At 45.2% G+C, this 21,318-nt stretch overlaps 1 pseudogene; it reads left to right on the top strand.

The window, feature by feature from the left end:
- The first annotated feature begins 10,396 nt into the window (after positions 1-10,396).
- Positions 10,397-10,515, top strand: LOC146817172 (5S ribosomal RNA; annotated as a pseudogene).
- Positions 10,516-21,318: the final 10,803 nt, after the last annotated feature.

The following is a 21,318-nucleotide window of genomic DNA, read 5'->3' as shown; positions in this document are numbered from 1 at the left end:
CACAGGGATCTGTACATGGTCTCTGGTTTGCATCCTGGCAGGGTTTCTGAGCGTTCCACCCTCTCGAGGTTCGTTCTTGCGAGCTGGTGTGATGGGTCACTGTGCTATTCTGTTCTTAGGAGCCTTGTAACCCTGTGGCTGACGTGCTGTTTACAGGACCCTCTTCCATTTGCAGGAGTGCTTGGCATCCCTCCTGCTGGTCTGCTTCCTCCTACCCTGGCATGGATCCCAATGGTTCGACTTCGGCTGGCTGTGGCGGTGCCTTCTTCCTGTCTCCCGGTCCCCCCCCCGGGTGTCTGTCGCTTTGCATGGTGGTGTCTGCTTTCCCCCGTGTGCTGTCCTCTGGCTGCGGCTCTGTGCTGGTGCTTCTCCCCCACGTTTTTGGTCCCTGGTGCGGGTGGTGGTGATTCCATGGGCTCCTTTCACCAGGCTTTGTTTCAGTTTGTTGCTGTTGGCACTCTCTTCCACTGGGTGTCTCTTTGTGGATGCCTGGGTGCTTCGGGCCAGTGTGTTGTTTTCCCTTCCTGCCGTGGGTCCTGGTGGTGAGCCTTGGCCTGCCTGGCTGAGGGGGGGGCTTGTTCCTTTTTTGTATCCCAGCGTATTATTCGCGTGGCAGTGGCTGTTTCCACCATTGGCTGGTTGGCCCCTTGTGCTGGTGCTGGCTGCTATGATGCCCTGTTCCGCCTCTCCTGTTGTTTTATGCCCCTTCTGCATACTGTTGGCCTCTTCGTGGGTCTGGGGGGGCTTGTTCTGTGTCTGCAGGCACGCCTCCTCTGGGTGCATGCGCGTGGCGGTTTGGGTTGTCTTTTTCTTCCTGGGTGGGGTTGTCCTTCTGTGCTTCATTGCCAGGGGTTCTTTTTCCTGGCTTTGTCGGTCCTGGTTTGGAGTCCTCCTGGGTCAGACAGGTGCTGGGGCGGTTGGCGTCTTCTGTCTTTCCTTTGCTGTCGATTCGGGTTCCTGGCTCATCCTTCTATGTGTCCGAGTTCCTCGCCAAGGCGCTTCCTGTGCCGCATTCCTCTCGCTGCCTACGGCCTTGCTTCCCTAGATGCGCCTGCTCTTGTCTGGTCTCAGTAGTTGTGCAGGGTCTGGCCTAGTTGGTACATGGATGGGTTGCTGCCTCCGGCTGCCTGGTGCGGTGTTCTGACACTTACCACCTTGGGAGCGCCTGCCCTCCGCTTGTTCTGGCCTGATGGGTCCCTGGGTGGGTGCCTTCCTGGGATTCCGGGGGTCGTGGGGTTGTGTGACCTCTTGGTGTCCTGCTCTTGGCAGTTGTGCTGGGTTGTGTCTGGTCCTTCCCTGTTTTTGTGTCCGCCTGGGGTTGTCATGTGCTGTGGTGTTTGTTCCTCCTGCATTGGTGCCTTTGGATGTGTTTTTTTTTATTCCTCTTCATTGACCTCCCTGCCTCCGGCCATTGTTTTTGGTGAGTCGGGACTGGTTGGTGACCTGCTTGTGCTGGCCTGGGTGGTCCGGGGGCCCTGGGCTTCTGCTGCCAGCTGTTCTCCTCTGCCCTCTGGTGTTTGGCAGGCTCAGGCCTGGTTGTTTCCTGGTCTCCTGGCCCTGCGGCCGTGCCGTTCTCTTTGCTGTTTTGGGGGCTTCTAGCTCACTGTGGTCTCTGGCTGGCGTGGTCTCTATCTGGGGGTGGCTGTTCCCTCTGCGGTAGTCTCCTGGTTCTTGCGGGGTGGGGTAGTCCTGGTCCTTGAAGCCTCGGCTCCCCCTTTCTCGCTGCGTGCCCCCCTCACTCCCTTTTTTTAGGGCCTCTCTCATTGGCGGTGTCTGTAGTTCTGTGCCACTCCCCATTTGTTCTCTGTCAGAGTGCCATCGCCGGGTGTTTGTCTTGCCCCTTTGGGTGCCTGATTGCCTGGCTGCTGGTTTCTCGGTGCTTGGTGCTGTGGTTGGGGGGGGGTCGGGGGCTTGTGCCTCTGTCTCCTTCAGCCCTTCCTGGCCTTTGGCTGGTGTCCTACTGGGGCCTTCCTCGGTTTTGGCCTTCTCCTGGTGTGGGTTGGGCCTCCGGTTCCTTCTGTTCGGGCAGGTTGCTTGGCTTTGGCTCTGGATTCCTTTCTGCTTGGCGCTCTGTTGCCTTTTTTCCTGGGGGTTACTCCCCTGCTCCTGCTCTCCCTTGACACGTGTTGGGCCGTGGTGTTTTTGGGCCTGGGCGGTCTGCTTGGCTTCCTCCCTGGCTTCTGTTGCCTCTCCGGCTTGTGTGGTTTTGGGTGTTCTTTCCCACCCCTTGGGGTGGGGGTTTCTGAGCTCTGGCGGTGGGCCCTGTCCTGCCCCTTCCGGGCCTCTGTGGGTCCGTGTTGTTGGCCCCGGGTCTTGGCTGGCCTATCTGTTGTTGGTCGGCCTGATCTTTTTGGGGTTGTCTCTGGCTGGACTGTTGTTTCGACCATTTCTGGTCTTGGCTAGTCTGCTGCCAGCATTGGAGCTCGCTTGGGGTTTCCCTTGCTGTGGTCTTGGTCCTCTGGGCCGCTTGGTCGGGTAGCTGTTCCTTTGAGGGGTTCATTTGCAGAACCAGAACCTTTTGGGCCTGGCGGCGCAGGGTATGCCTTAATCTCCTGGGTTCTCCTGCTCAGCTACACAGAGACACGGGACACTCTGTTAGGCGTTAGAAGATCAGATTTAGTAGCTGCAGAAGAAGACGAAGAGGAAGGAGAGACAACTTTTCGCTGCAGAGCATAAATAATCCAACTTATAAACGTCAAAAGGATACACAATAATATAATGATACATAAAGTTATACTGAAACGACTGTACATTATTTTACAGGATTCTTTCTTCATTTTATCCTTTCTCTCTCTTTTCCCTAATGTAGTTTCCATCTTTCTAATGGATGCTCACGGCAATCTTCCTCGATCACTCAATTATGATTATCTGCCGTCTTATGACACTGCAAGTCCTGCAGGCCTATTGCCACTACTCAGGTCACAATCAAGACTCCTACCGTGACCCTGCAACCGGGATAGAATACTACACAGGAGAGAAAAAAATCTTAAATGTTCTTTAGTCTAGGTCTTAGATTATAGTGTTCTTTGTCAGGTACAGTCTGGTCGTGGAACAATGTTCTTGGATTTGTCGTATTCAAGCGACGATGTGGTGGTACAGCTTGCTGTAGTATGTCGTCGTCCTCTTTCTCAGATAGTGTCCCAATCAGGCGTGCATCGCTAAAAGGTATGAATCGTGGAACTTTTTCACTTTCAGAGTCACCAATGCCCCTACGCACCCATTGATCGTAAGGTAAAGGCAAAGGCACTTTCTTACAATGCACGCCGTGAATCCAGTTTTTCTTTCCTTCGACTTTGACTGCTGTTCTCGTGGTCAGAAGCACCAAACGAGGCTCTCTCCACCTGGGCTCCAAATTTCTCGTCCTTTGAAAATTCTTGGTGCAGACCCAGTCACCTGGTCGGATGGAATGATCTGGGTCTGTGGAAGCCTCCGGTAAAGCACTCTGAACCTGTTGATGGAGAACACGCAATTTAGTCGTAAGATCATGCAAGTAGTCAATCAATATTGGATATGGCAAGTCTGAGTATTTCTTAGGGCGAGGGACTCCCCATACGTTAGCTGGACGCCCAAAGACCACTTCGTAAGGGCTAAGTCCCAAACGAGAGTGCACTGCAGTTCGGGTGGACAGGAGAGCCAGGGGCAAAGCAACAGGCCAATTAAGTCCTGTACTAGCTTGAACCTTCGCTAGTTTTAACTTTAATGTACCGTTGTAGCATTCTACTAAACCCGCTGACTGTGGATGATTTGCCGCATGGAACTTTTGTTTGATACCAAGACCTGCACAAACTTTTTGCATGACTTGGCCCACAAATTCGCTCCCATTGTCACTCCAGACAATGCGCGGCAAACCAAATCGGGGGAAAAATTCTTTTAGTAAAGCTTTAGCTGTGGATAAGGCTGTGTTGTCTTTTAAAGGGTATGCTTCTATCCACCTTGAAAAGGTGCATACTACCACCAAAATATATTTAAGGTTGTTGCATCGCTCCATGTGTATGTAATCAATCTGCAACACCTCAAATGGATATGTCGGAGGGGCAAAGTGACCCGCTGGAGTTGGGGTACCCTTTCCTGGATTGTACATTAAACAAACAATACAATGTTTCACTACATTGTCTGCATATTTTGGAATTCTTTCATTTTGCCACACTGGAGCCAGAAGCTTGCATATGCCTTTTGCACTTAAGTGGGCTGGACCATGTGCCATAGTAACCACTGGGAGTACATAGGCATCTGGTAACAGCCAACGTTGGTGTTCAGATAACTCCACCCAACAACCCATCTCATCTAACATTCCCGTACTTTCTTTCCACCTACTTAATTCCTTCTCTGTAGCCTCTTTTTGAATCGATTTTACACTTTCTACTGTATTCTCATACATCCCCCTGTCTCTGACCCAATTCGCAGGACCCGCCACATACATTCGACTTGTAGCGTCTCTCGCTGTCTTTTTCGCTACTTCATCTGCAAATGCATTTCCTCGGCCAACATCATCTGTAATTTTTTTGTGCGCACTACACTTCATAATTGCTATTTGGGTGGGCAAGGCAAGTGACTCAAGAAGATCAGTCACCAACTGACCATGTTGTATTTTAGCGCCATGTGAAGTGAGGAATCCCCTTTCCTTCCAAAGACGCCCAAAGTTGAACGCTACACCAAAGGCATATTGGCTGTCGGTGTACACGTTCACTTTTTTCCCTTTTGACAATGTACATGCTCTCATTAAAGCTATCAATTCTGCTGCTTGAGCTGAATTGTGTCTGATACGTGCTGTTTCCACAACTGTATGTAAAATAGTTACAGCATAGGCTGAAACTGTATCTCCATTGGGCATTTTAGAACAAGAACCATCTACCCATAGAGTTCCATCCGGGTTCTCTAGCGGCGTATCTCTCAAGTCAATTCTTCCTTTTGTCTCTTCCTCAGTACGAAAGAAACAATCATGTTGCTCCTCAACACTTTTCTCATCTGGAAGGGGCAACAGAGTAGCCGGATTTAGGGTATTACATCGTTTGATGTGTACGTGACTAGCCAAAAGCGTCAGCTCGTATCCAGTTAGACGAGCACTCGTAAGATGATGCGTTTTCGTTCTGTTCAGTAAAGTATCCACTGGATGTGGCACCATGACAATGAGAATGTTATCCAACACCACTCCAGCAGACTGTCAAATAGAAATTGCTGCTGCTGCTGTTGCTTTGAGACAATAGGCAATGCTTTAGCTACGGGATCTAACGTAGCCGAAAAATAGGCACATGGCTGTCTCCAAATTGCTGTGTTAAAACTGACAACGCACAACCTTCTCTCTCATGAACATAGAGCGTAAAAGGCTTACTGTAATCAGGAGTACCTAGTACAGGAGCAGAACACAGAGCAGTATGTAAGTCAGTAAAACTTTTCTGACATTCGTCAGTCCAAGGAAGGGGCTGAGGTGTATCTTTCAAAGTAAGTGCCAGCAAAGGCTTGGCCAACAGAGAGAAGTTAGGGATCCACTGCCTACAATAAGAGGTAATACCCAGAAAAGCACGAACTTCCCTTTGTGTAGATGGCACAGACATATGCGTAATCGTCTGAATTCGTTCTGGGGTTAATCGTCTTTCCTCCTTTGATAGGAGATGACCCAAATAGGTAACCTCTCGACGGACATATTGTAATTTGGAAGGTGAAACCTTATGATTCAGATTAAACAAATGGCGTAACAATGCAACAGTGACATTTTTACAAATATCTTCTGAATCAGCAGCGATCAACAAGTCATCCATGTATTGTATAAGAGCAGCACCAGTTGGCAAATAAAAAGTATCACTATGACATTTTAAAGCTTGGCTGTAAATAGAGGGACTTTCACAATAGCCCTGAGGTGCCCGCTTAAACCGGAAGCTTCGGCCTCCACGAGAGAAGCCAAAAATGTCCCTACTCTCTTCGGCAATGGGAATACTAAAGAAGGCATTCTTTAGATCAATAACAGAGAACCAAGTCGCTGTGGAAGGTATCATCGTCAACAGAGCAGTGATATCTGGGATGAAAGGAAATTGTGGTACAACAATTTTGTTTACCTCCCGAAGATCAATTACGAAACGATATACAGGAGGCTGAGAAGGATCAGTGCGTTTAAGAACAGGAAGAATAGGACTATTGCATGTGTTACCTCTCGTTTCCTCAACCACATCCTTCTGAATTAAATCATGAATGATTTCCAAAAGCTCTTTTTCACCTTCAGTGGAAATTCAATACTGCGGAATACGAGGCAATTCAACATTAGGCTTGAGAGTGACAACATAAGGTGGAATCTCAAGACAGCTCACATCGTTCGGACCCGTGGCCCAAAGTGTTGTCGGAAGAGAAAGCAATTCAGGTGAAAACTGATCTTTTGACAAATACATAGGAGAAATCAGTTTCTGTCCTAGAGTAAGATGTACACCAGAAGGAGAACAATATATCGTAGCATGCATTCTTTTCAATAGGTCCAAACACAACAGATTCTCACCACAACTATTCGTCAACAGAAGTGGAGCTTCCAAATCATAAGGGCCAATTGAAATAGGCAAAGGGCAAGAAACCGGATTACGAACAGGGGCGCCAGAAAATCCTACAGATACGTTTGTTAAGCCAGACAAAGGTGCCACAGGGAGTTTACAATGAATGATAGAACTTCTCATCACCCCAGTATCTAAAAGAAATGGCTCTAAAACACCCATTGTAGTGACGTTAACATAAGGTCCACTCTGATCTACTTGAATCGACACAACTCCCTTACTTTGTCCATGGCTGTCCTAGTTGGCATAAAGACTTTCATTTCCGTGTTCAATATAGTGGTCTTCATTGTAGTACTGTGTAGACCTAACATTTTGCTGATCAAAGTAATTCACAGAATTGGGAGGAGGAGGAGAACGCTGTTCTTGAGTCAACACACCTCGACCTCTACCTCTGTTTGCTGACTGGAAGCCAGCACGTCCTCGTGGAACAGACAATGCTCCATTGCGTTGTAATAAAACCGGACAACTATTTTTAAAATGACCTTCTTCTCTACAATAGGCACATTGATTAGGTCCTAACAAAGGTAGCGGATTGTATGGCTCAGGTTTTTGATACAACCTCTGAAACTGCGGAGGCTGTTGTAACTGAGGCTGGGCATAGCGAGGAGGATAAGCTTGTTGCAAGAGAACCTTCGTTTTTAATTCTTTTGTCTTTTTCTCTTGCTTTTCTGTTTCCTCTTTATCTCTGTTTTCATAATATTGTGCGATAGCCAATATCTGGGCAGGCGAGGAAACAGCCCATGAACTTTCTGAATCTTTCAATTTGTGTGACAGCTCGGGAAGCAAATTAAATACAAATTTGTCCACAAATAATCGCTGCCCACCCGCTGTAGCCATATCGTGACCACTGTGATCAATAAATGTCTCCTCGAAACGAGTGAAGAAATCAGAGACACTTTCATCTTTCTTTTGTTTGCATGCCGCTAATTTATCCCAATTAACTCTCAATGCAGGCATCATCGTTTTCATTAATGTAATAATCCTACCAGGGAGTTCTGAAATCAAAGCGTCAGGCTTTGCACCACCCACTTGGTCTCTATCTTTGGCAGTTATAACATCCCAAGTAGCACCTAATTCCTGTGCGTGATTTTCCTTACGAATCTTAGCCCATATTGTCTGTGGGACTACGTTTCCCATCAACATGTCGATATCAGCTAAATTCATGATGCAAGCATCAACTGTCTGTGTTAATTCTTTATAATAACCAGCAGGGTTTTTACGTGGATCCGGTAGAGTTGTTTAAGGGCCAAAACTTCAGATCTCTTCCAGGGGACATGTACCCAAATACGCTGAAAATGAGCAGGAATAACTGGATTAGCACCTACTGCTGCAACCTCTTCCTTCCATACTGGAGGAACCTCTCTCATGGGATAATTTTTCAGTGTCAGTTTAACCGACGGATCAGAATCAAGGAAAGTCTGAGAGGATAATACATTTCTAAAGGAAATAAGTGTCCTTACAGCATTTTCAACTTTAGAACCCACAATAAGTCCTTTATCAAAGTCAGCCTGAACATCTAACAAGTCCTGTGGAACCGAATTTAAATTCGCATCCTCCCATTCTTTAATGAGAGTATCGCACATTACATCGAAAACATATTTTTGTGTGGGTGCATTCCATTGTGAGAAGGTAGGCATAATATCGAGTACACTGTATTGGGGACCCTTTTTGATCCATTTTTGTGCAAGAGATTCCAACCTCTCTCTTTCCTCAGAATCTGGGAACTGACTACGAGACTGTCTTCGAGCAAAAGCCGGAGACACATTTAAAGCTTCAAAGAAAGGTGATAGAATACCAGTGACAGTGTCCGTGAGTCGCTTACGCATAGACGGAGAGTTGGACATGAGAATAGGAGACAAAGTATTAGGCGAGCTAATGGAAGAAGAACCAATAATTGCGGGAGGTGCAGAAGGCAAAGGAGATCGAAAATAAGGAGATGAGGGCAAAGAAGTCGAAGTTAATGGTAAAACTGGCAGAGGCGGTAATACTGGAGGAAGCAAATGCGGAAGAGCCGGAACAGGCGGAGGTACCGCTGGCCGCTGAACAGGCTGTAACAATTGGGGTGCATTGGCACCTTGTGCATAGGGCGGAGGCAACCTCAATAAATGAGACATTAGGGGATCTTCTTCTAAATCTTTCTTGTTTTCGGAAGGGGAAATAGGCAACACCGGATAGCATTTATCTATTGCCATACGATGCTGTCTCTCTGAAATTTCAGTCGCATTTATTAATTTCATCATCTTTGAATTGTTGGGCAGCCTGTATAATTGTCATACCCTGTGCTTTCCTATCTCGTTTTGCTCGCTTAATTTCTTTTTGTTTGGATTCCTTACGCCAAAGGCGGAAAGAGTCAAACATTGCCGGCCGGGCTTTTCTTTTGAACAAGACTGCTTCTAAATTGTCTAACACATCAGGATCAAAACTACCATTTTCTGGCCATTTTAGAACACCATCTTTCTTTGTGTATCGAGTCCACGCCTCGTTAAAGGCAATGGGGCCAATACCATGTTTTGAATAGAGCTCATATGTGGGAGTTCCAACCGAAGGAATAGGACAAGTGTCCTCAAGCCGGGAATCCCTATTACAACCAAAGTAACAACATTTTCCAAACTTAGTCAGACCAGGCATCTCGTAATATCACCGGACTGTTCACAAACTTCAAGGGGGTAAAACTCAGTTTACGCACTACAAATGCACTTACCCTCGGCTTCGGCTATTGCAATAGTCGAATCTAAGGACCAGAGGTACTAAGATACAAAGGACAAAAATTGTGGGCGCGACCCACGAAATACTAAACTAAGGACGTCTTCTCACGCCAACAGAGGACCGTCTATCGTCTCGCCTTACCATACATCACCAAAGAAAGGGCCAAGGCAGGGCGGCAGTCAGGGCAGCACTCGTTAGTAGCTGTCAGGAAGGAGTAACCTCGCTGAAAAAGACCTTCGTACCACTTTCGACATACAGGGGTCGCTTGACGTGGCTCGCGAATCCTCCAGAACTTTCTTGCGGGGTTCCTCACGACCTTCAGGCAGAACCGGTACCACTGAAGCCGCCCCGTGTTGGGCGCCAGTTGAAGAACCAGAACCTTTTGGGCCTGGCGGCGCAGGGTACGCCTTAATCTCCTGGGTTCTCCTGCTCAGCTACACAGAGACACGGGACACTCTGTTAGGCGTTAGAAGATCAGATTTATTAGCTGCAGCTAGTACAGTTATCCCAGAAGTACACAAGGTAGGTTCTCAGGAGACTGCCACTTCACTCCGTGGCACGCCAACTTTTATACCCTATAGGTAACATATACATTAACCAAATACACATCCAGAATATACAAGAAAGAGCCAATAAGAAACATTGAAAAACAGGACAGAACCAATAGAAGAGATTTGAAAACAAAGTGTCAGATGACTCGAAGAAACCTCTCCTCCAACTATGTTTGTCACCCCTCCCTCAAACTAATTTATTAACGGATTTGTAACTAACTTGCAGATGGCGAGATACGTTTGTGTGTGTTGGAGGACAGTTGTGAAATGAGAGAATGCTAGCAGAGGACAGTGAAGGCCAGACGATAAGATAAAGTCAGAAAAGAATATTGTGAACCAACAGATAGTTGAGACGGGGATTAGAAAAACCAGACAGGGATTAGTGTACTCGGCCAGTCCTAACAACAGCTTTGCAAATAGAGGCAGAAGGCGTATTTTGACACGAGGCTGCAGAAAAAGCAGAATAGACTTTGTTCACCGTGCTGCCTGAGTGATGGCAATACAAGATGGCGGCGGAGCACAAAATGGCGGGTCGATTCGATTACGATCGGAAATCGAAGTTCCTCACATTGCGCATCTAATCTGGTGGTCGGTGTGTGTCTTCTCTGGGCCTACGGCCATACCACCCTGGAAGCAACTGATCTTGTCTGATCTCAGAAGTTAAGCAGGGTCGGGCCTGGTTAGAACCTGGATGGGAGACTGCCTGGGAACACAAGGTGCTGTAGGCTTAAAAGGCTGTGGCTTCCTGCTCTGTCACCCCGGGTTTTCGGTTGGGGTGTTCTGCTGGGACTGTGTTGTTTGGGACGGGGTTTCCCTCTTGTTCTTTTTTTCTTCTTTGGTTCCCCTGGTCTTGTTGGCCTTGGGGGTTGGTCACGTCGGCTTTTGCTGCTCTGGCTTTTCCTGGTGGGCCCTGGTTCTGTTTGGGCCTTGCTCTTTGGGCGGGGTTTGACCCTCCAGGGGTTCTGGTCTCTGACGGACCTACTCCCTTCTGTCTCTTGGGGCCCTGCAGGGTGGCTTTCCGTGGGTTGTGTTTGTGTTTCCCCGGTTTTGTATGTAGGTGCCTTTACCGTCCCTCTTGGACTGGCCCCGGTCTCTGTCTCCACCTCCCACGCTCGGTGCTTGTTGGTTGGCATCTGTCAGCTTTGGTTGGTGCTGGCCATTCTCTCCTGGGGCCTGGTGCTCGTCTGTGGGGTTTCAGGGGCTTGTCCTCTGGGCTCTCTGGGGCCCAGTCGTTCTAGTTTGGTCTGGGTGGTCCTGCCCTTGGTTGGTTCCTTGGGTTTGAGCCTTTCCCTGTTGGCTGGCCCTGTACTCTTTCCTTTTTGGTTTGGTCCTGTGTGCCTGCTTGGTGGTGCTGGGCTTCTCGGCCTTTTGTCCAATGGGCGCCCTTGGCCGTTTTCTGTTTGGGCTTCATCTTCTCTGGCCCGCTGCAGTCTGGGGTGTTGGTTGTTTTGGCGCCTTTCCCTTCTGGGGGTTTGCCCTTGGGGTCCCTTTGTGCTGGTCACCTTTTTGGGTTTGCTCCTCTTTTCCTGGCGGTGTGGGTTATTTCCTTTTGTTGTCCTGCATTCTCTATTTCTCGTTTTCTGTTTGGATTCCTCCTTGCCGGTGCTATCGCCTTTTGTTTTCTTTGGTTCTGGTTCCGGTCCTTGGTTGTGTCCCTGCTGGCTGGTTCTGACTTGTTGGCCCAACGGGCCACTGGAAGTCTTCTTTGGGTGGCCTTCTCGCTGCCCTTTGTTGTTGTCAACCACGATTACCTTTTTTTTGTTAGACTTGTTCTCCCCCTTTCTTGTCCCTTGGGGTGCTCCTGGTGTTTGCTGGTTGCCCTCTGTGGGTTGTCGGCATCTTCGCCTGGACTGTTGATTTGCTTGGGACATCCCTGTTTGGTGAGGCGCTCTCCTTTCTGGGTGCTCTGCCTGGTGTTCTGGCGGTTCTCCCTTTTTGCTTTCCCTTGGGTTGCTGCCTTTGGTGCGGTTTCCTGGGTGTGCTTGCGGATTTTTGGAAGGCCGGGTTTCTGCTTTGGTATTCTCCACTATGTAATGAATGGGACGAGGACAGGAGGGACCTGGGTGCAATGCTCTATTACTTAACGGTAATCTTCATTACTCCTGGTCTCATTGTCCTCGTCCCATTCATACGCCCCGCCCTCCCTCCCGGATAGCCGGCCTTCCTTTTGGGGACTTGGTGGTTCGGGCGGAATGCTGGGTAAGTACAGCTTATGTACTCCCAGTGGGAGGGGCAGGGTTAGGGTCCCCAGCATTCCTCTGGTATTTTTTCTGTCTGGAGATGGTTATCTCCACTATGTAATGAATGGGACGAGGACAACGGGACCAGGAGTAATGAAGATAAGCGGTAAGTAATAGACCATTACCTTGGGTGCAACAGGACATTTTCAAGTTTCGTCATTGTGCACTGTACAATCGACGTGAAAGCGGAGAAGTGGGAGATGATTGTTTACTGTGTGAGTGTCAGATTCCATCGTTTTGTGATAAGCGGCAAACCACGCCTTATCACTCATACCCATACATTTGTTACAGGTCACCGTATATATACCATGCATCAGTGTATCCTCATACAATTTCTAAATCCAGGAGCACTGAGGATATAACACAGCAATTAGCAGACTAGAGTAGCCTTTGAAAAAATACTTGGACTTTTAAAAGAATTTGGTGTTGATTTAAAAGTGTTGGTGCCTTCGAGTACAGCCCTGACATTTGTTACAAAATGACTGCAGTCTGTACAATGTTCCACATCAATGTAATGCACATTGACTTGCCAGAAGACTATCTGCATGAAGACCCAGGTGATGAAGAGGGCCTCTCTTCCTGACATAGTACACCTGGATAAGCAATGAACAAACCGCTGAGGGAAACACACGTTGCGAGAGAAAGAGATATATGTGTCTACCATTTCTTTACTTTTGGCACCAGTTGGGCTGGCCAATCTCACTTGTCTTACATACCCTTGTATCTCACCACCCCTGGTCCTGCTGCGGGCACTAGCTGCACTCTCTTGCACTGCAACACTACCCCTCCCTCTGCAAGTGGTAGTGTCTCCCTCATAGTAACATTTATGGTTTCTAATTCTTCCAAAGGCACTTGTAATTGGTTTTTTGTCATGTCCTCATTTGGATGTTTTATCTTCACCTGTATTTGTAATCATCGCCTACACATGGTGGAAGTTGTTGCTCCTAGATTCTATACAGAGAAACCAAATGCCTGAAGGCAAATTTCAAGGTAGCCTTGTCATCACCTCTGTGCTTTCCCTTTTTTAACCATTGATTGACTCAGTGCTTCCACTGCATATGACATGTCACTACCACTACGTGTCCTGGGGTCAAAGTAATTTTTGATACTTTCATGTCATTTGCCCACCCGTCGGATCATGTCACGACTGACCTTATGCTGTTTTTTAACACTCGTTCTTCATTTTCCAGCTTCTTAAGATGTTGTTGTAATACTGCTTCTTATCAACTTTAGCTTGCAATTCCTGCAGAAACTCTGATATGGCGGGGGTGATCCTGGTTGTAATAGAGTGCATTTTGTAGTGATACTGACTGAGGCAGGTGTATTGATAAAGTAGTGACACTTGGCACTGCTGTTTCTAATTATCGCTCTGGTGCCTGTACCTTCATTGCTGTGCTTGCAAGTCTGCCGGAATGTGGACTCTGTGTGGGTTGGTTGCCTTTTCACGATCCCTTGCCTGTCCTCCTGTGTCTCAATGGTGTATCTTTGCTGTGATACATCTGTATTATAAAATAAGTAGTCATGGACTCTACAGAACTATTCACATGCTTATGTCTTTTTTAACTTATGTCTTTGTTGTGTTATGTGTGATGCCTACATGTAGTGGCGTACATGAATATTTTTAAATGTTGGACCTTGGGCCTTCCTTGCATGAATCTCGAGAGTTTTTCTATCAAAGGACATTTGTTGCAAGTGTTATTGGTAACGAATTTTTATGATCACGTTAAGCATTATATATAAAGTTTTGGGCCCGATTCACAAAAGTAATCTGAGACAAAATCCTAACTTTACAACTTTCGGTATTCACAAAAGGCATTTAGTAGTAGTAAAGTTAGGATTCCTAACTTTATTACTACTAAAGTGAGAAAAATCCTAATTTTACGACTTTTGGTATTCACAAAAGGCATGATTCCTAACTTTACTACTACTAAATGCCTTTTGTGAATACCGAAAGTCGTAAAGTTAGGATTTTGTCTCAGATTACTTTTGTGAATCGGGCCTCTTGCTTTCAATTTGAATAAAGCTTAGTGGAGTTATATTGCCTTTATATTTAATGGGAGCTGTAATGACAACATCACGAAAAACAAATCATTGTAAAAGCTTTTATTGGAAAATAAGCACGGAAGAGGACAAATCAAAGAAAATGTTGCATCCCTTAGAAAAGCAGTCAATTTGTATCCCAAACATATATCAAAGCAATGCGACAAAGGATGGGCTTCAATTCTACACATGTAATGCAATTTGGGTACATAAAATACTAATGATTGTTAATCACATATGATTTTAACTTTTCCCAAGGGCCCCGATTGAAAAAGTGCCCTCATTAAATTGCTAATCCAAAAATTGAATCGCGCTGTAAAAATATATGACACACAACTCCATTTGAAAGGTTTCGCTGTATTAGACATCCAGGGCATCATTTATGGGGATTTGGTGTAGGGCAGCACAGCAAGCCACCTTGCTGTGCTGCCCTAAGTCAAAGTGAGACGGCAGGAATGCACCATGTTTATCCACTACGGTGCATTCCTGTCCTTTTTTCCTGCGCTGGTGCCTTTTCGACAGCCTAGAGCCAACACCAGCAAGTTTGCACCATGGTGCAAAGGTGCCTGAATTGGCAGCAAGATTGTTTAAGTGCAGGAAGGTGCACCTTCCTGCACAGAAACAATCCATTGAGTAGAGTTCCTGTTTCTCTGTGTGTTGTAGAATGCAGCATGCATGGAAATAAGGAGAAACAAGGAGAAATAAAGTTATTTCTCCTTGTTACGCCTCACCTCGGGAGGCGTAAGTCTTTGGCCCATCCTAAGGCTTACATGGTCTTGTACATCTGGGGAAGCATCAAAATCCATGGGTGTTGTATGGGAACATCCAATGTAATGCCCATGAAACACCTCCCTATTGCAGATTAAGGCAACACAGCAATTTACACTGCCTTGCCTTTCTCCTTTTCTAAGAGGCTATTCAAACACATGCAAAGTGACTTTGCAGGGCATCATAAATATGATTTGGTGATTTGCCCAGCCGGAGCATCACAAAAGGTGATGATAGGGTGGCACAAGGGGTTCATAAATATTCCACTGAGTGTCTCAAACACTGCTTTCATTCACTACAGACCTGAATGTTCAGTGCCCAGCTAAGACTTAACCCCCTAAATCTCTGCTATTAGCCAAGAACAAAAAATAAAAAGTAGACCAACCCTGCTGAAAGGAATGAACCTGGCTGGAGTTGAACCATAACCTTCCCCCATTCCAAAGACACTCTGATTTACCCTGAGCACCAATCTCATGCTCAAAGAATAGATCACCCAAAAAATCCAAGATATCCTGGGAGCAGCTCTCGCTCCTTAGGAAAGTGAGACCATATCTCACAGAAAGCAACATAAGAGCTGCTGTTTATGATTTCATATTTTTGCATCTGGATGTTAGCATTGCCCTTCATAACAGCCTTCCAGACTTTGCACTAGCCCTCTTAATGTTGCCCTGCATGCAACAGCATGTCTCATTATCGGTTCAAAGAAATATGACCATATTCTCACCAACTTAATGCAACTTTCCTTGCTCCACTTGCCAGGCTGCATTATCTTCAAAATCAGCTGGGCAGTCTACAAAGCCATCACAACCTGCACAACTGCCTACCTGGCTGGCACACCAATCATTGCTGGCAGCTCTTGCCACATCAACAGCCAGGACATCAGCAGGCTGTTGAAGATTTTCAAACAAGAAACACAAGGTCACATCCTTCTCCTCTATGCACCTAGAATTCAGAATATTGTCCACATATTCATGCCACCAACTGTGCTCCAATGTAGAAAAGAGCTGAAGACTCACCTCATGCTCACCCCATAAACATTCAAGAACAATACACCATGATTCGATAATGTTGCAGAAAAAAGCTACCCTTCTAGCATATTTTTGGTTGTGTCTTTGCCTTTGGCCCTGTGTGGTGCTCCACTGCCTCATGACTAGGTTCACTCTGTATAAATATGACATACAGAAATGCTTACATTTAAGTTAACAGTTGTTATGGTCCCTCATTTTCACACCTCAAATGCAAGCAAATGCAGGACATCTATATTTAATTTAAAAAAGAAATAAAACAGAATTAAGGACCTCTAACCAGCTAGATTTCAAATACAGGAATTTTACTGACTCATGTAACAGTTGACCACCATCTTTTCACATGCGTTCTGGAGTAAAGATCTCTGCCTTAAACTTTTGAAAGTTCTAAAAATCCACATGAAGACATGAAAGTGAAAGATAGGCTGAACTGCAAACATACTGGTAATATTTTCACATAAATCTAATCTGGGAACACATTTCTATTGTGTATGTTTTCATTAGGCTGTTGACTGAGTCACCATTCACAGAGACAGGTTTCTAAAAGTTAACAATTTTGTAGAAGTTTTACAATATTTATTGGATTGACAAGGAATGCCATGCGATTTCTTGAAATCTATAACAGTAGTAGTCAAAGAGCACTGGGCCTTGAAACGTAATCCATTAGTCAAGTTGTCAAAGATTTCCCCCCATTTGGTCATTTGGACCTTTGTTAACTGACATGAAGCATTGAAAAGGGGTTCTCATCAACAATACATTTCTAGATTGTAAAGCCAGGGAGGCTCCACAATAAGGACAAGGAATCACTACATATGGTTAAAAGGATTTATTTTGGATTTGCAATCAATCATGTATGTACACACACCCCAAACAAGTTCAGAAAATACATGAATACAAAAGGTAAACTGAAGTATCTCAGTAGGTTAAGGAGCAACAGAATAATATATCAAATTGCAATAATAACAATGCTATAATCACAGATTAAAGCAAGCAGGTGCTCCATAAAGAAACCTTGAAAAGGAAGTTTCTCTCTCTTTGTATAGACTAGATATAATGGTCATCTAGTAAAAATCACTACATTGGGGGATTAGGACAAAAGGGAATAATGGTGTCAGCATGATCAGACTTCAGTGGAAGTCAAAAAGAAAAGGAAATCCGTGTTTAGCATAAAATTTCACACTTGCAAGAACAGGGCAAGCAGAGATGTCTGTACCTCTTCAAGCCTAAAGAGAATCTGCCCTGCTCTATCTACAGCTGTGAGAATACCAATTTAAATGTAACAAGAGATTCAGAACATTCTTATCTCTCACACCACCAAGAACCAATCAGGTCACTGCATGAATACATCTGCAACATCAGTCCAGGTTAACACTATATCAAACTGGAGCTACGTTTCTCAGCCTTAACATATTGCCATCTTGATCAATGATAAAAAGGAGGCTTCGTTCAACCATCGTTCCTCCACGTCCACTGCCAAGTCCCCTCTCAGGCCTCTCTATTGGTCATCTAATACAGACAATAAGCCTTTCTCTAGTTAAGAATATCATGATAAAATCCTGCAAGGGAAAAATAAAACCTGCTGCTGGCAAAGCAAAGTACATTCAACTAAGGCCTGTAGTTGGGCTAACTTTAGTTCAGCATTTTAATGTGACATTCGAACACATGATTGTGGATGCACATTTAACTTTAGGAATAAATACAAAATGTGAGTAAATGAGTACATACGCAAACGTCATTTCCAAAGAAAACGTAGTCGGCATGAAATGTAAGTGTCAAATGTAAAGGAGACTTGCAAACTCTTCATGTTTAAACTGAACATTGGAGCACACACATATATAAATCTATAATTGCTACAGTGAATACATTTCAGTAATGCATTTAAATGCTTCACACATGTTCATAAATTTAGAGCACACAGTGAATGCAATGCCAAGTGCACGTATATAGTCTGCACTTCTGTGAAGTTTGAGGGTGGAGTCTAAATTATGCTGCTCCAGAAGATATTCAGGAATACCTAATTTGCAAAGATTTTTCACACAGATATTACACGTGGAATAACCAGAAACATAAATAGTGCATAATTTTTCATTTACTCAATTGATTAAAATATTTCCTATTGCAGAGAATGTCTGTAAAAATCCTTATTAAATCTTGGTGGAACACTTTTCCTTTCTCACCATTTAATGCACGTTTTCTGCATTCCAGAGGAATACATTTGCATGCATTTCCAGGGAGGATATCTATGTGAAAGAGCCGTGTGAATATATCCACAAACATATGGGGGCATATTTACAAGCCCCTTGCGAAACTTTTACGCCGCAGTTGCGTCACTTTTGTGACGCAGCAGCGGTGTAAAAAATGCACCATGTTGCACCCTATTTACAACGTGACGCATCTAGTGAGATGCGTCACATTGTAAAGCCCTGCACTACATTATACCTTCATCAGATATAATGTATGCAGGGTGGGCGTTCCGTCGCAAGGAAGCCCCGTAAAGGTGACACAGTGAAATCTGTAAGATTTCACTGAGTCACTTTTACGTCCCAGCTGCGTCAAATTCTTACGCCTGAGACACAACTTCAGAACTGCGTCACCCTTACAGGGACAGATGCGTCACGCATCTGCCTATCCTCGCTCCACGGTGCGCCGCATTGGAAATGCGGCGCACCCATGGTGGCGCAAGGGGCTTTCTGAGTCACGCAAAATAACTGGCACATCCCTGCTAATATGCAGGGATGCGCCAGTTATTGTAAATCTGGCCCATGGTTTTGTGGGTATTCACCTACTTATGCAGTGTGATCTAACCTGGAACATCCCCTGCCCTCCCACGTCATTGTCTGAATATTTACGCTGGAACAGAATACAACCACTCACCACCACACCTTGATATAGTTATTTATTTGTGTTCATACACAAAGACTTTAACAAAATGTTAGTGATGGGTATTAGTGACTGTATCAAAATATTAGTGTAGGAGATTAGTGAGGGTGCACTGGGAAGTCAAGCCTGTCAATGAGAAGTGATGACAAATCACTGTATTTGTAAAACCTACTGCCTCTCTTCTCACTACACTTTGTCCTTGAATCTTAGTGACAGCACAAGTTACCATTCCTATCTGAAAGAAGTTGTTGTCCTGTTTGAGAGGTGTGCTCGAACACTCTACCCCTCATATAGGAAGATGAATGGGTTTATAGTATTGAAGAGAAGTTCTCGTCTTGGAACGACAAACAATTGTTACTTCACAAGCCAAACCAACTCTGCAACAAACACTTCATTGCTGAGCCATCTCACAGTCTACTAGTCTCTGTTCTTTCCCTCTGAGTCTAAGGGTCTCTTTGCCCTCACTTTCTGTGATTGTTTCCAGTGAGCTGTTGCAGGAGTCTTACCTCAGATCACTGAGTTGTCATGTTACGAAAAACTGCATATATGCCTCCTGGTACTAATGCAGAAAACAGACTCCCAAATTTCTGTTTGGAGACTGACTCCCTTAAAATACTTGAAAAAATGGTTTAATCTCGCTGGTTCCAAAGTTGGTCGAAGATAGAGATGATGAGCAAAATGTTTAACAGGAAAATATATAAATGCACCTAAGCTTAAGTGTCTTTAATGCTGACAAGAAATCCATGGGGGTCGCCCTCTTTTTCGTCAAAAGCAACTTCTCCAAGAAAAAAAGGCTTTAAAGACTTAACTTTCTTCTTCTGAGCCACTGATCACTAAACTCTGGGTGCTGATCTTGGATGGGATCTACAACTCATATTGGCCCTCAATAAATATCACTTGGTACCACGGCACGTATTTCTTTAATAAAGGTGGCCCATCCAAGATTGCCTCAAGATCACACAAAATCTTGCATTCTCTCACAAGATTTTATGGGACCTCGCACCCATATTTACACCAAATAAACAGCAAGGCAAGGTTTGAGTAGTCTCACCTCCCAGTGGAAACAATGTGGCAGACCACAGCAACGCCTCGCACATCTCTCTAGACTGGAGCAGACTGTCCCAAAACAGGCTGACACAGCTGTGCTCCTTTAAGGGACGTGGACATAAGGCCAATGGGATGTGATGATGCTAGCAGCCGGGTTAGGGTCCGAATACATTCATGACAATACAAATCTGCCATATTGTAGGATTTACCAACTTTTTAAATTTACTCTATGATTATAACATTGTGTGACTTGGGATGTAGGATGGTCTTAAACCTCATCAGTCATCGTCTGACATCGTGCCAAAACGCTTCCCACAAAAGCAATGTTTGGATTCCATATCCTTCCAAATACACGACAATCTTTAAGCCACTCTACGACTTACTACTGTTTGCTCCACTGCAAGCTCAAGCAAAGCCAAATGTCACAACAAGAGCACCTCACTTGTCACCACGCACGACACCAAAACACTTCTCACAAAAGTCACATATGAATTGCACATCCGTCACTAAACACGACATATCAACTTAAGCAACTCTTTCTCTCACACCTTTACTTCATTTCAAGACCACGCACAGTCATATATTACACAACAAAAGCATCTCTTTTGTCATCATGCGTAACAGCAAAACATTAGAAAACACTTGTGATTGCCAATCCAGATGAAAAATGTCGATAATCACACCCTTCTCTCTTTCCTGGTGCCTCCCGTTTCCTTTTCTCTCTGTCTCATCTTGTAGATAGATGCGTGTATATTCTTGAAGGCAAAGACAATAAATGACGCGTTTTAAGGTTCTGTTATGTTTCCTGCTCGCTCTTATATTTCCTGCAGCAAAAGGTGTAATTTAAAGCATCTTTGTCGGCGGAGGGACGCCTTATCTTACATTCTATGTGGACAGTGTATAATTAGTCAGTCTGCTTAACGCATGCCAAGCACGTACAGTATTCGCTGCTCTGCAAGGGGGCAGCGCGTTATGGTGCACAGAGACAGAGATGCCTGACTACCAGGTCGACTTCCGGGTCCTTGGGCCCGACAGGGCATGCAGTGCTGATTGAGGAGCTCATCAAGCCCCGAGGCAAGGACTAAGTATTTCTGTTTTGAAGAGGCAATTAAATAGAAATTCTGCAGGCTAGCAATTGGTTTGTGTTTGTTTTGTTTGAAGGATAGCCCACACTCACTGAACCGTGAAAAGGATCTAGTGCCTCATATAGTGAAGATTCATGCTTTCTACAGTGCCGTTTGGGAATACCTTTGGGTGTTAATTTGCTTTTTTTGTTTTTTTAAATGCTGCCTCTTCCAAAGCAGTGACATCTCCAGAGGGGAGTGCAAGGCCCCTGGGCATTGTGTTGTAAACGGTTTCTGCTGCCTAGGAAAGGAAGAACTCCTTTTTAGCAGCCTCAGAATATGTCTTTTACCATACAGAATCCAAATTTATGTCTACAATAGTATTATAACTGTGCTGACTTTTCTCTTCTAAACCCTTCCATTTGTAAAACTGTGAACTAACAGTGATAACTAATGGAACACTGGTA

Source organism: Triturus cristatus, chromosome 6 (genome assembly GCF_964204655.1).
Source record: "Triturus cristatus chromosome 6, aTriCri1.1, whole genome shotgun sequence".
NCBI classification, from domain to species: Eukaryota; Metazoa; Chordata; class Amphibia; order Caudata; family Salamandridae; genus Triturus; species Triturus cristatus.
The sequence above is the reverse complement of the archived record's forward strand: the minus strand, read 5'-3'. Positions and strand labels throughout refer to the sequence as shown.